The sequence below is a fragment of the Dreissena polymorpha genome, chromosome 4 (genome assembly GCF_020536995.1).
Source record: "Dreissena polymorpha isolate Duluth1 chromosome 4, UMN_Dpol_1.0, whole genome shotgun sequence".
In the NCBI taxonomy this organism is placed as follows: domain Eukaryota; kingdom Metazoa; phylum Mollusca; class Bivalvia; order Myida; family Dreissenidae; genus Dreissena; species Dreissena polymorpha.
In genome coordinates, this window is record NC_068358.1 from 1345418 (window position 1) to 1358701 (window position 13284).

Genomic DNA, 13284 nt, shown 5'->3' on the forward strand with positions numbered 1-13284 from the left:
AGGTTTGGATTGTTTACACATACTTGTTCAAGTGCTTAATTTCATTTTAATGACAACTTGGTAGGTAACAGACCCGAGGCTTGATTATTCTTTGCCCTGTGTACGTATCAGCAATAAATGGTTGCTAGTCGTACACAATAAATAACATAAAATCCCATTTATGCCAATAGAATGTGACTTATTGATTTGCTTATCGCTGCATGACGGATGAAAACGTACGATCTAACATGGACTGCGCTCAACTCTCCTGTAAGGAGGGACTTCAATTATGAATGGTATACCATAAATGTGACGCTCGACCCTCGTGGCATTTTGATGTCAGGTTTTGATATAGTCAGCATGTGATGGTAAATGAAATAAAATGAAATAAAATCGACCCGTTCAAATCCATTTATTGGGTAAATCAACATCAGTAGCATATATTTATGAAACGTACGACATATATCTTTTTCACTTTCATCATATTATATTTCTACATTTTCGTGATATTATACAGCTATTGTGATGCTTTTTTGCATGCAACAACGTTTCAATAAAAAAGAACGCAGTACACTGGGCAACAAGTTCAATTACTTCACGAACATGCAATACCGCATTTTATCTCAATAAACGCTTGTCAACCAAACATCAATGTCATTAACGTAATTCTTTCATACAAAGTCATAATCGATTATTTTCAATTTCAGAATATAGCTCAAAGGAGTGACTGTTTTTGTATCTGATCTAATCTTCTGGCGTTGCGGGTAAGCTAAGTCAAACAAGCATCGTTCGTTTGCCAGGTCTTTAGCCGCAAGATGAAACATATTAATTTCATACTAAGAGCTAGAGATGCCGACAACTTCGATCCACCTTTATTATAGTCTGCCGTTGTTTTCAACCATATTAACACTGATTTGAATAAAAGGGGTCCTCTTAATCCCCAAGTTCAATATGAAAGATTTCCGCCTTGAATTTGTTTCTGATCTTGCGTTTATTAAAAAAAAATGAGACGTTTATGCGGACTGCGGTAAAATGCTGGTCACTATTGCACTAATACGAATATTTGACAACTAATGAAAAGAAGCATCTGCTTGACAATTGAATATACTTTATTCCAATCTATATCACAGACAAATATAGATCTGCTACAAAAATGTGTTATGAATTTACAAGCAAGACAAGAGTCCATTCTGTTCAATACTCCGCTTCCGTCAAATTTAAGCTGTTTTATTACAAAATTTGACCTTTAGAATCTACGTCTGCTTTTTTTATTTAAGGAAGGTAGAAGGGTGTTGTACGCGATCAGTCGTCGTATGATTGTGGGCGTTTGTGCAAAGTTATTTTAAAAAAAAACATTGAAAAGTTATGTCTGAGAAAGGAAATTTTGCTTAGACCATGCGTACACACAGACAAACATATGGACTTCAGACAAAAAGTGCGACTGCTATATGTTGCTTTTTGAAGGGGAATGTGGTTTATCATTTGTGATTTATTTCAAACCCCAATAACATGAATAATATCTGTCACATTTCATAATGAGACAGAATCGTTCATGCCGTTTTATGGCAAAAATTGACCTTTTATCCGTAAGTGAGACCTTGGCATTTGAAGTAGGGAGACACGTGTTTCAATCGATAAAAAAAATCGTATATGGCAATGTAATGGCTTAGACAGGACGTTTCAAGCGTGATGGACACATTTAACATTTGACGTTAATGGTTGACCTCGAACTTGATGAAGGGAAACAGGTGTTTCATGCGATACGTTCTTTCTTTTTAGTTGGTGGTAATTTTCGGTAAATAATTTCAAAATCCATTTATAAATGGCAGTCTTTAAACTGAAATGAGGTTTTCTTCCTTTTGAGTCATGAATCATGTAGTTTGCCGTTCAGAGAAACCATGGCTTCATCGTTAGCAAATACTCAATGGAGGCGAAACGCGGTTAGGCTGCATTCATATCCCACATCCTGAAAATATAAACTTAAATTATTTTCATGAGAGGTATGAATACACACATTTAAATAGCTTTATCTACAGTTATCAATAATAATTGTGATTATTTGAGTTTGGTAAGTACATTGTAATGACTTATTTAAAAAAAATCTTTGAACAAGTTTCTTTTTGTTTAAGCTAAAGTTGCTTTTCTTTGCGGATTTACATGCACCCAGTTGATGTTCACCCTAAACGAACACATGTCAAGTATAAATAAAGTGATCGAAGGGAACAAAAATTAAACTAAAAAAAAAATCACACGTCTTTCTGAATGCGGAATACATTAACTTGTCAAAATGATACACGGCATTTAAAGTTTGAAGTGTTTACTCAGACTTGTTCAAGTGGTTTAGATTCCTTTCTACAGCCACTTGGTAGGTAACTGTTTAAACGCTTGAAGATTCTTTGTCCTGTTTACTTATCAGCAATATCCAGGAGCTGGTCGCATAAAGTAAATCACAATAAATCCCTTGTTCTGCCAATAGAATGTGGCTTATAGGTTTGGTTATCGCTGCATGAGGCGATGAAAACGCACTATCTGCCATGGACGCGATCAGATCACATGTAGGGATCACGTCAGATAGGAATAGAATGACGCAAATGTGATGAGGTACCCCATCGGAACATAAGTGAAGTTCTGAGATAGTATGGGATAGTCAAACATTATTGGTTGGTCATAACAGGGGCTTTCGAAAATATAACGATATAATGAATAACATCATTGTTAAAGATTTTAATTAAACGTAATTCCGTTGATTTTAATCCTGAAAAGGTTAAGCGTGTATGTTTATATCATAATGTTTATTCATTGGTGTGATTATGACGCGACGTCACGTTAAGTCTCCTCACGCGCTTTGCACGTTATGCTGTAGCGGTTACTGTTATGCCTGTGATCAAGGTTTGTCAGTAATAAATAAGTATAGAGCAACGTATCGACAGTGCACTTAGATATTATCGCTGAGATACACCGTTTGTTTGGCAGGTCGCTGTTCGCAAAGGTTACACAGATTAATTTCATACCAAGAGCTGGAGATGACAATAACTTCAATACACTGTCATCAAAATATGTTATGGTTTTACGCCATATGGCAATTTATTTGCACAACACATATACCCTTAATCCTCAAGCTTTATCTGAAAGGTTTCCGCGTAGTTTTCGTCGAAGTCTTAAAGTGTTGTGTATATTTTAGAATAAATCAAGACGGTTTTTTATTCAAACGACTTAAAACCTATATTCAAGTTGATGTATGGATATTGTCTTGAATTCATTTCTATCAAAGAAAATGAATGGTAATAAATGCACAAAGTACTTCACAAATAGTTTGAGTGTTTCTAGACATGTTCTATTACATTGTTTTATTCGTTCCGATTCTTTCTAAACGATTATTTTCTTTTGCGTGTTTGACAACTTAAACGATAATATATATTGACTCTCAATCAATTGAATGTGCGTCAAATGAACAAGTCGACGAGATATTAGGCATCCCGTTGTTGGAAATGTGTTTACTTAGACAATCCATTATTGAATAAGTAAATACGAATTTAAGAACATCGCCGGGAGAAGTAAATTCGATCTGTACATTAAGTGACACTTCTTTGGCGATAGTCAGCGCATCTATCAGAAATTGTTTTTAACTAATGAAAATATCGCCACAAGCATTCTTCATGCAGTCCCTGTACCTCGTTTGCATGATCTGAACGATACTTAATAGAGTCGGGTTAATCTTCTTCTATGTTGGATGTTAAAAACAAGTTTGATTAATTGCTGCAGAAAATATATCTTCGTACTTTGTTCTGTGTACTGCTTAATAATCACAAGTTTTAAAGAGTTTATGATAGTCCTTCTGCATATACATTTAATACCTTTTATTGATCCTGCACATTCTACGATACAAGAGCCATCAATGAAAAAAATCGTCAAACTCCAGCTGACACTTGTTTTCCATGGATAAAAAGTATGATATAATTTTTTTTGTATGCCTTACAAACGTTTAACATTTTCGGGTTTAATGACATGAATTAACAAGGAATATGTCCCTGTTTCATAACAATTAATCAATATATCAGATGTAAATTATTTTTTAGCTGGTTGCAGGTCTTACTTGTAAGGACAATATAAATCTTAAATGTTGTTCTACAAAGATCGTCACAATGGATTGCATTAATGTTTACTATATTTCTAAAAAGTAATCCGTGGTTTTTAGGGCTAAAGTTTTTATTTTTCACGTATTGAAACCATTCCATTATACGCTTATTTTTATTCCAAACAAACACATTATCAAACTTAAAAGAACGATAGATTAACGACTGGATGATTTCCTAATACGTCCTTCTGTCTGCGGGATACATTTAAGTGTTAAATTTTGTAAACAAAAAACTTAATGATAAGTTTGACGTGTTTACACAGACCTGCTGAAGTGATTTTAAGTCTTTTCAATGTTCACTTGATAGGTAACAGCCAAACGGCTAGAAAACTCCTTATGTATATGTTTTAACAATAAACGGTGGCTAATCGCATAAAATAGAACACAATAAATCACGAAAATGCGTTGGTCCTGAACACCTTGCTTTTCCTTCTGTTGATGGTGATGTCTAGTCTAGCTTAATTGTCCATCTGTTTTTGTCTTTTTCTGAATATGTTGTTTATTGTTAGAAGCACCAGACGGTAAGCAAAGTTGAGGTCGTCCAATGGCCTCCAAAGTGTCCACTGGATTCTGTTTCGCTTCTAGTCCGTCGAGGTCATCATGACCCAGCCTATGGTCAGCATGAACAAGACAGGTGAGAGGACGTGTCCCTGCCTAAATCCAGTTTTTACTTCGAGGACATTAGGGCACTGCGACCCTCAACACATCATTACAATTTAGTTCGTGCAGAGTTCCATGGTTGGTTATTTTTTCCAAGACTCACACAATATACATTGTTCAACTTGTTTGAAATGATATAGTAGTATATATGACAATAGCTGGGAGATTGGACTAATTTCACGATAGATTAAACTTCTCACAGCAACATCAGCAGAAAAATAACTTTTGACGAAATCTTTTTTCTTTGAAATCGCATAATGTTACACATTCGTTATCATAGTATCATGTAATTGTTGTTAAAAATCTGCATGTAATTTCTCAAAAAGTGTCCGACATCTACCATTTGTATCGCAGGCTATTAATTATTTTGTTAAGCCTTAAACAACAAATATACCATTGCTTTTATTGATACATGTACTCACATCAACTTCAGTAAATAAGAAGTCACTTAACTGTTGTAAATCGTCATTAAAGGGGCCTTTTCACAGATTTTGGCATTTTTTAATTCATTCATTAATGCTTTATATTGATAAATGTAAACATTGGATCGTAAAGGCTTAAGTAAAAAATCAAGAATAAAATTAAAAAAAGGAAAAGAACATTGCCCGGAGCAGGTTTCGAACCAGTGACCCCTGGAGTCCTGCCAGAGTCCTGAAGTAAAATCGCTTTAACCTACTGAGCTATTCCGCCGAGTACACATACTTGACGTATTTTATACCTTATATAAGCAATCTTTGTAGTTTCACAAAATTTAACGACAAAAACAGAACTCTCCAAATTATTCAATCGTTTCGCGTTGCAACGCTTTATAATTTTTAGGTTTTAAAATCGTCAAAAGATGCATATATTGGCTATATTAGACCATGGTAAATGTTTAGTATTACTGTTTCCTCACAAATATCATAACTAAAACGAAAATTTGCGAATCTGAAACAACTTTTTTCAATTTTGTCAGTTTACCAAAGCGTGAAAAGATCCCTTTAACTAAACAAACATGCAGTATAGTATTTGATCCAAATTAATCAGTTAACATAAAGCGCCAAAACAATCAACGTAATTCTTACATCCCAAATAATGATTTTTGCCAATTACGGCGCCTTAGCTTTTTTACGGTGACATCATTATGTTTTTGTCAACGGTTTGTGAGCAACACGTAAGGATCAACTCAACTTCGCGTGCTTTCAGTAAACCTTAAACACTATCGTTTAGAAATTGGTGCTATGAGCGAACAACAAAATTAAAACAACACACATCGCTAAACACAAAACACTAAGAGAAGTTGTAGAATTTTACTAAAACACAATAAACAAATTTAAAGAGGAGACAAGTTCACTTATTGTCTATTTTCTTGAGAACATGCAGGTTGACATAGTATGTATACAGTCTCCAAGCGAAACGATAACGAGTTCGGCGGAGAAATGTGATGAAGTATCGAGTATTATAAATGCTCGAATTAACTCCCAACAAGAGGGTTCACGCACAATTACAATAGACCTGTTTGTATTTAAAATGCTTACCGGTATTATTTTAGAGCAATTTGTCTTCTAGGAGAAAGTTTCGACAGAAAACATAATATTATAGATGCAAAACTATGTAAGACATTATAGAATTGCCAGCCCCTTGGTATAATACACTTGCCAGCTTTCAAATTTTGTATGCTAAAATAGAAACATACATCGAATCTATGATACAGAATAAGGAAGATAATTTAGCTGGAGAACATGGTGATAGTGACTAGCTGCTAGAACATTTGATGATTGAATTGCGTAAAGAAGTGAGTATTTAAGGAGACTGGAGTAAAAGCCACTTATCGGATGTAAATGGTTACATTGTCACATCATAGTTCTATGACGATAAAAAAATAGGGAAAATCAGAAAACTAGCCTCAGTGAAAATTGAATAAAGAAACAAAATCGCTATTTGTTTTAATTGTGTCTTCCAGATTGCAAAAAGTGACAGAAAAATAGCAAAGCTTTAAGTGTTTTAGAGCTTATACTCTATCAAGTGTATATCGCAGAAGAGTCATGCAAAAATAAACACCATACACGAGGCGTAATAAACAACAGATGAAAGTACTGGAAGTTCCGCAGTCATAACTGGAAAACGCCCAATACGTCACTCATCTACCAATGAAATTAACAAAGGCATTCTACTGAAAAAGTCATAAGTAAAATTAACACAATCACATATAGAGAGATGAACTGAACATGTTTGACGAAGGGATGCAGTTAGTACTTACAACCTAGCTTATGAACTTCACATACACAGAAATGGTATACAGAATAGATTGATTTTTTCGAAATAATTCTTAATTGATTGTTATCATAACACATCGATGATAACAGATTGATACTTTATTAACATTGCATCCATTTAACATTGTTTGATAAATATGTACAGTGTTTTTTATGCCCCCGGATCGAATGGTCGGGGGTATATTGTTTTTGGCCTGTCTGTCATTGTATGTGTGTGTGTGTGTGTGTGTGTGTGTGTGCGCGCGCGCGTGCGTGCGCGTGCGTGCGTGCGTGCGTGCGTGCGTGTGTGTGTTTGTCCCAAAACATTAACCAAAACTTTAACATTGGTCAAACCTTTTGCAATATTGATGATAGCAACTTGATATTTGGCATGCATGTGTATCTCATGGAGCTGCACATTTTAAGACGTGAAAGGTCAAGGTTAAGGTCATCCTTCAAGGTCAAATGTAAAAAAAAATAAGCGGCGCATAAGGGGGCATTGTGTTTCTGACAAACACATCTCTTGTTATGATTTTTGTAAGTTCGTTGTAAATATGATGAATACTATAAGCGTGTATGTTTATACAATATTATATATTCATTTTGTGGCCTCAAGAATGTTGTGGTCTGTAGTAATTTGGTGCCTTGCATGTTTGCTTTGCGTGTTTTCAAGTTGCGGTCACTGTTAGTTTTAACTAACTGTTCGTTGGGTAATAAATAAGTATCGAACACCATCTTGCCAAGACGCTAACACAACGTTGAAAAACACCGTTTGGTTGGCAGGTCAATGTTCGCAAAGATAAAACAGATTCATTTCGTAATAAGAGCTAGAGATAACAATAATCTCGATAAACCGTCGTCAAAATATGTCATGATTTCCGCTATATTTCCTTGATTTGAATAACAGAGATACCCTTAATCCGCATGTTTAATCTAAAAGATTTCCGCGCCGTTTTTTTTGTTGAAGTCTTAAAGTTGTGTGTTTATTTTGGAATAAATCAAGACGTTGACATTTCTTCAAACGACTTAAAAACTTATGGGTTTTGCGAGCTACCTTAAACGAAAAGCTGTTATTTGCAAGGAATATACGATGTTTAATATTGATTACTTGACAATCTAGATTCAAGTCGATATACGATACTCCACAAACAGTCGAATATTTGCAGAGATTTTCTATTTAACACGGATGTTTTCAGTGTAATATGTTTACCACGGTGATTGTTTTGCCAAAATGGGACATATTTGCCAATAAAAAAATGGAAACGCATTAATCGACAGCTACGATATAGAACCATCCTTATCATAAGTAAAGAGAACAAAGCTACTTACCTGTACCCCCTCCCCAATCTATGCTATACTATGCTACAGATAACACTGTCATGTACAGTGTTACGAAATGTACAACTTATGAAAAGATACGAACGCTTATTTCCATATGAGTGTTACGACCATTAATTGCAAAGTCACTGTTTTGACACGTGTTTTCTTCACTTAAATTCATCTTGTCATGCAGTAATATATTCATTGACTCAAATACTGGAATACATCGTTTAACAATATGTAAATCAAACATTAACGACTCATAAAAAGTTCAGCTCACCAATGCAGGAGATGCACGGTGGCATAGAGGTGACACTCACTCCTTTTTTAAATTGCACTTCTCTTTTTTTCTATTTCGTGGCCCCGACTTAGTAACTCGAAGCCACGACTTACTAACTCGTGGCCACGAGATAGACACAAGAGGAGTGCAAAACTAAATAAAAGAGGAGTGCAATTAAAAAAGAGCGGTGCAGTAAATAAAGGAAGTGTGCATTAAACAAAAGTAGACAGAATTTTAGCTATCTCGAGATCCTGACTGAGCTAACTCGTGGCCACGAGTAAGTCAGCCAATCAAATTGTTTCACATGGTCGTTCATGGTGATTTTTATACAAAGGGTAGTAATCATCAACAAAAGATGAAAGAATTTTAGCTATCTCGAGATCCCGAATAAGCTAACTCGTGGCCACGAGTTAGTCAGCCAATCAAATTGTTCCATATGGTCGTTCATGGTGATCTTTATACAAAGGTATGTAATCATCACAGTAAAAGTCCGTTTTGGCCAGCTATATATATGCGTACAGAATATTTGCACATGTTACGCAAAATTTGATTGGCTGACTAACTAGTGGCCACGAGAAAGCTAAAATTTTCTCCTCTTTTGTTTAATGCACCCTTCTTTTATTTACTGCACCGCTCTTTTTTTAATTGCACTCCTCTTTTATTTAGTTTTGCACTCCTCTTTTTTGTATCTCGTGGCCTCGACTTAGTAACTCAAGGCCACGACACAGCTAACTCGTGGCCACGAGATTGTAAGTCGTGTCCACGAGATAGAAAAAAGAGGAGTGCAATTTAAAAAAAAAAGAGGAGTGCAATTAATAAAAGAGAATGTTACCTCTATGCTACCGTAGCTTTTGGGGTCTTTATCTGCATGTCGTTCGATTTACGTTGTTATTTTTGTCGAGCATTTTATTCAAACGACATCTTCTAAAACAACTGTTCTCCCGAAATAAAATAAAATGCTTTATTTCATGCGATGGATTTTCTTTTATTAAAAATAAAACTGAGCAGTAATGACAACTTAAACATAATGTACCTTATGCGGTTTTAAATTTCAGATCTACTTATAAAGTAATATCACCTCGTTTTACTTCGGATTCTTGTACGTACCAAAAAAGTCAAAATGCACAGCGGCTTACATTCGTCTCAGGTAAATAGACGTGTTCAGCAAGCAATGTTTGTTTATTCTACGTGACAGCTAAACAACGGTCTTTATTGAATGCTTATTGTTGGTTCCCGTATTCATTAATGATGTATTGGAGATATCATTATTTAGAAAGAACATGTAGTCGGCGGTCTGTTAATTTAAGTATTCTTTTAAATGATCACTTTTAAGTACTTGCCAACCTACAGGATAATATATATTGACACTTAAGCAATCAATTAAACTTGCATCAAATTAACAAGCCGACGAGAAATAAGCCGTGCCGTAGTTGAAAATGTGTTTACTTAGACAATCCATTATGTCACAAGTAAATACAAATTTTGAGTATATTGCCGGTAGAACGTTTTTATCTCTTAAAACTTGTCTTGCTTTATACAGGCTCACAACTACGTTTCAATAGCAAAGTAAATTTGTTTGATATAAAACACGATAATTCTTTGGCGATACACAGGGCATTTCAGTTAACAACAAAAACTGATTTTTTAACTTATGTCAATATCGACACGAACACCCTGCATGCAGTTTCTGTACCTCGTTTGAATGGTCTAAATGTATTGCCTAATAATCGTAAGTAACTATGAGTGAATTATATTCTCTCTGTTGATTCACTTGTTCTGGTGTACAAACTAAACCACAACAGTCATCTATGACAAAACATGCTTAAAAACGACAATGACACTTGGTTAACATTGATAAATATTCTGTTTTCACAAAATTATCTATGCCTTGCATATGTATAACATTTTCGGGTTTGGTGCCTTTATACGGATTATGGCTATATGTTTTAAATAACAAAATCAAAGTAGCAGATTAAAAGTGCGTCAGGCTTATTGAAGATCTTACAGGTAATTTGGAATGTTGTCATACAAGGAACTTCATAATGGATGGCATTAATGTTTATCATCTTTCTAAAAAGTCAGCGATGGTTTTTTGGGCTAAAGTTGTTCTTGTAAGAGGACTGAACTCGTTATATTATACGCATATTCAAAGTAAACACATACTTAGTAATCAGATTTAAAGGACCGATAGTTTAACAACTTGTTAAATTCATAACACGTCTCCCTGTCTCGGGCTACATTTACTTTTGAAAATACTGATTGATACGTTTGAATTGTTTACTCAGATTTGTTCAAGTGCTTTTAATTCCTTTCAAAGGCCATTTGGTAGGTAACTGTCCCGAGGCTCGAATATTTTTTGCCATGTTTACATATCAGCAATAATCCCTGGCTATTCGCATATAATTTATCACAATAAATCGCTGAAATATGATTCTATGCCAATAGAAGGTGGCTTACTGCTTTGATTATTGCCGCATGACGAGATGACACGTACCATCTATCATGAACCGCGTTTTACTGTAATGTAGGGGATAACTTCCATTATGAATGGTATGCCATACATGTGACGCTAGCTTATGAAGTATTGTTTTGATATTGTCAGGATGGGATGGCATACAGTTGATTTGCACACTCATGTTGGTGTTCAGAAAAAAGGAAATGTTTCAGCTTTATTTTTATGCTACGAAGATCATGGTAATTTACTATGATGCGTTAGAATGATTAATGAAATGACACCGTTGCTATTGTTGCTGATGTAGCCGATAAGGAGGAGGATTTATGAAGACGACGGCGAGGATGTTGCTGAAAATGAAGATGAGGAGGAGATAGCAGAAGACAACACTACTATTGTAAAGCTATCTTTATTAAATGTCACTGTTGATTGCAAAAGTGGCACGGACAATTATGATGTTTACATTGATATTGTAGTTCTTCGGCGGCTGCTCCTAAAACGTTCACCTGTTAGAACGTTATTGTAAAGCTGTGTATGTCATATACTAGTATAATAAAACAATTTATATGAATGTTGTCAATCCATCGGTGCTTTAAATAAGGTTGAGCTGATTATAGAACCATGCGTTTTGTATACAACTGAAATATTAGACAACTAGCCAATTCGTCATTGATTAAAGGGTCGTTGCTATGTTGTCATTTTGGGCGCATGATCAATTTGGGCGACGGGTGATGCGCGTGCACACTATTGAGTCTCTTAATCCCCCTGCTCTGATAACGCTCTTTCCACGCGTAAACTCTGCTTAAGTAATGAATGCATGGTAAGCATTGTCTTTACAATATTTATTAAATACATAACACTAGAAGCGAGTTGGTATTATGGGCATTATGCATGCAGCGAAGAATCCAGCATTTGGTACATTTAAAAGCGCATTTATTAAAATAAAAACACTTAACGTGCGCTGGTTAAATATGCGGATCATTAAATGAGCTTAGAATATAGGAATTTGTTTACATAATATGAATAGCCATACATACAAAAACATTTATTTCAAATTAATAGCGAACGTCACTCTGATCAACATGGTCTGTTCAAATTATCCGCGATAAAATGCTCATGACTTGAAGTTGAATGCACTTTAAGAGTGTCAAAATTAAATGACTGAAAGGTCGATATGAAACGTATTCCTGACATTTGCATGTGTATTTAAAAAAGGAAAATTGTCAACGAAATTTTATATATTGAAATAATTAAGACATTATTTTTGTCATACATATTATATCGTAGCTATATTTGAATCGGTATATGCAAAGAGAGGATGTTGATGGGGCCTTTTCAGAGATTTTATCATGTATTGAAGTTTTTCATTAACTGCTTTATTTTGATAAATATAAACATGGGATCTAAAAAGCATTTTAAAAAAACACACGAAAAAAATTAAGAAAGAACAAAGGTAACCGTCAACTGGACTCGAACCACTGGCGCACAGAGTGAAAGTCTATCGCTTAGACCACTCGGCCAACCGTGCACATACAATGAGTGCTGCATTTTATACTTTATATAAGAAATCCACTTACTATCCCAAAATATAAGGACAACAACAGAACTCTCCAAATTATTCAATCGTTTCGCGTTGCAACGCTTTATAATTTTTAGGTTTTTAAATCGTCAAAAGATGCACATAATGGATATTTTAGAGCATGGTAAATGTTTAGTGGTGCTGTTTCCTCACAAATATCAAAACTACAACGACAATTTACGAATCTGAAACATTTTTTTTAATTGTGTCCATTTGCCAAAACATGACAAGGCCCCTTAAAATTTTGTAAACACAATAGCTTACTAAATAAAATTAATTGAACAAAAAATGGGTAATTTAAAATGTATTCAAATTAATATGTAATAAGAAAAGAGTTACAATTCATTTTGAAAATGATCGTGGTGGGTCGTGAATCTATTTTTAATCGCAAACCTCGCTTAATTATCATAATTTAGATATACTTGAACAAAACAGCTTCCTCATTTTTGTTTTTCAATATGTGATGTGCTTACATACGCAATTCGTATTGACTTACAGTATGGGTTATTCAAATGAGAAATATCAAAGTTATTTGAAGTTTTTGCCTTAACTTGCATATTCCTGTTGCCTTTGGTAGAAGGCGTAACGGATGCTTGAAATGTCGCAACTCTATGTTTGTCGTATGCTCAAACTTTTCGGTTAATG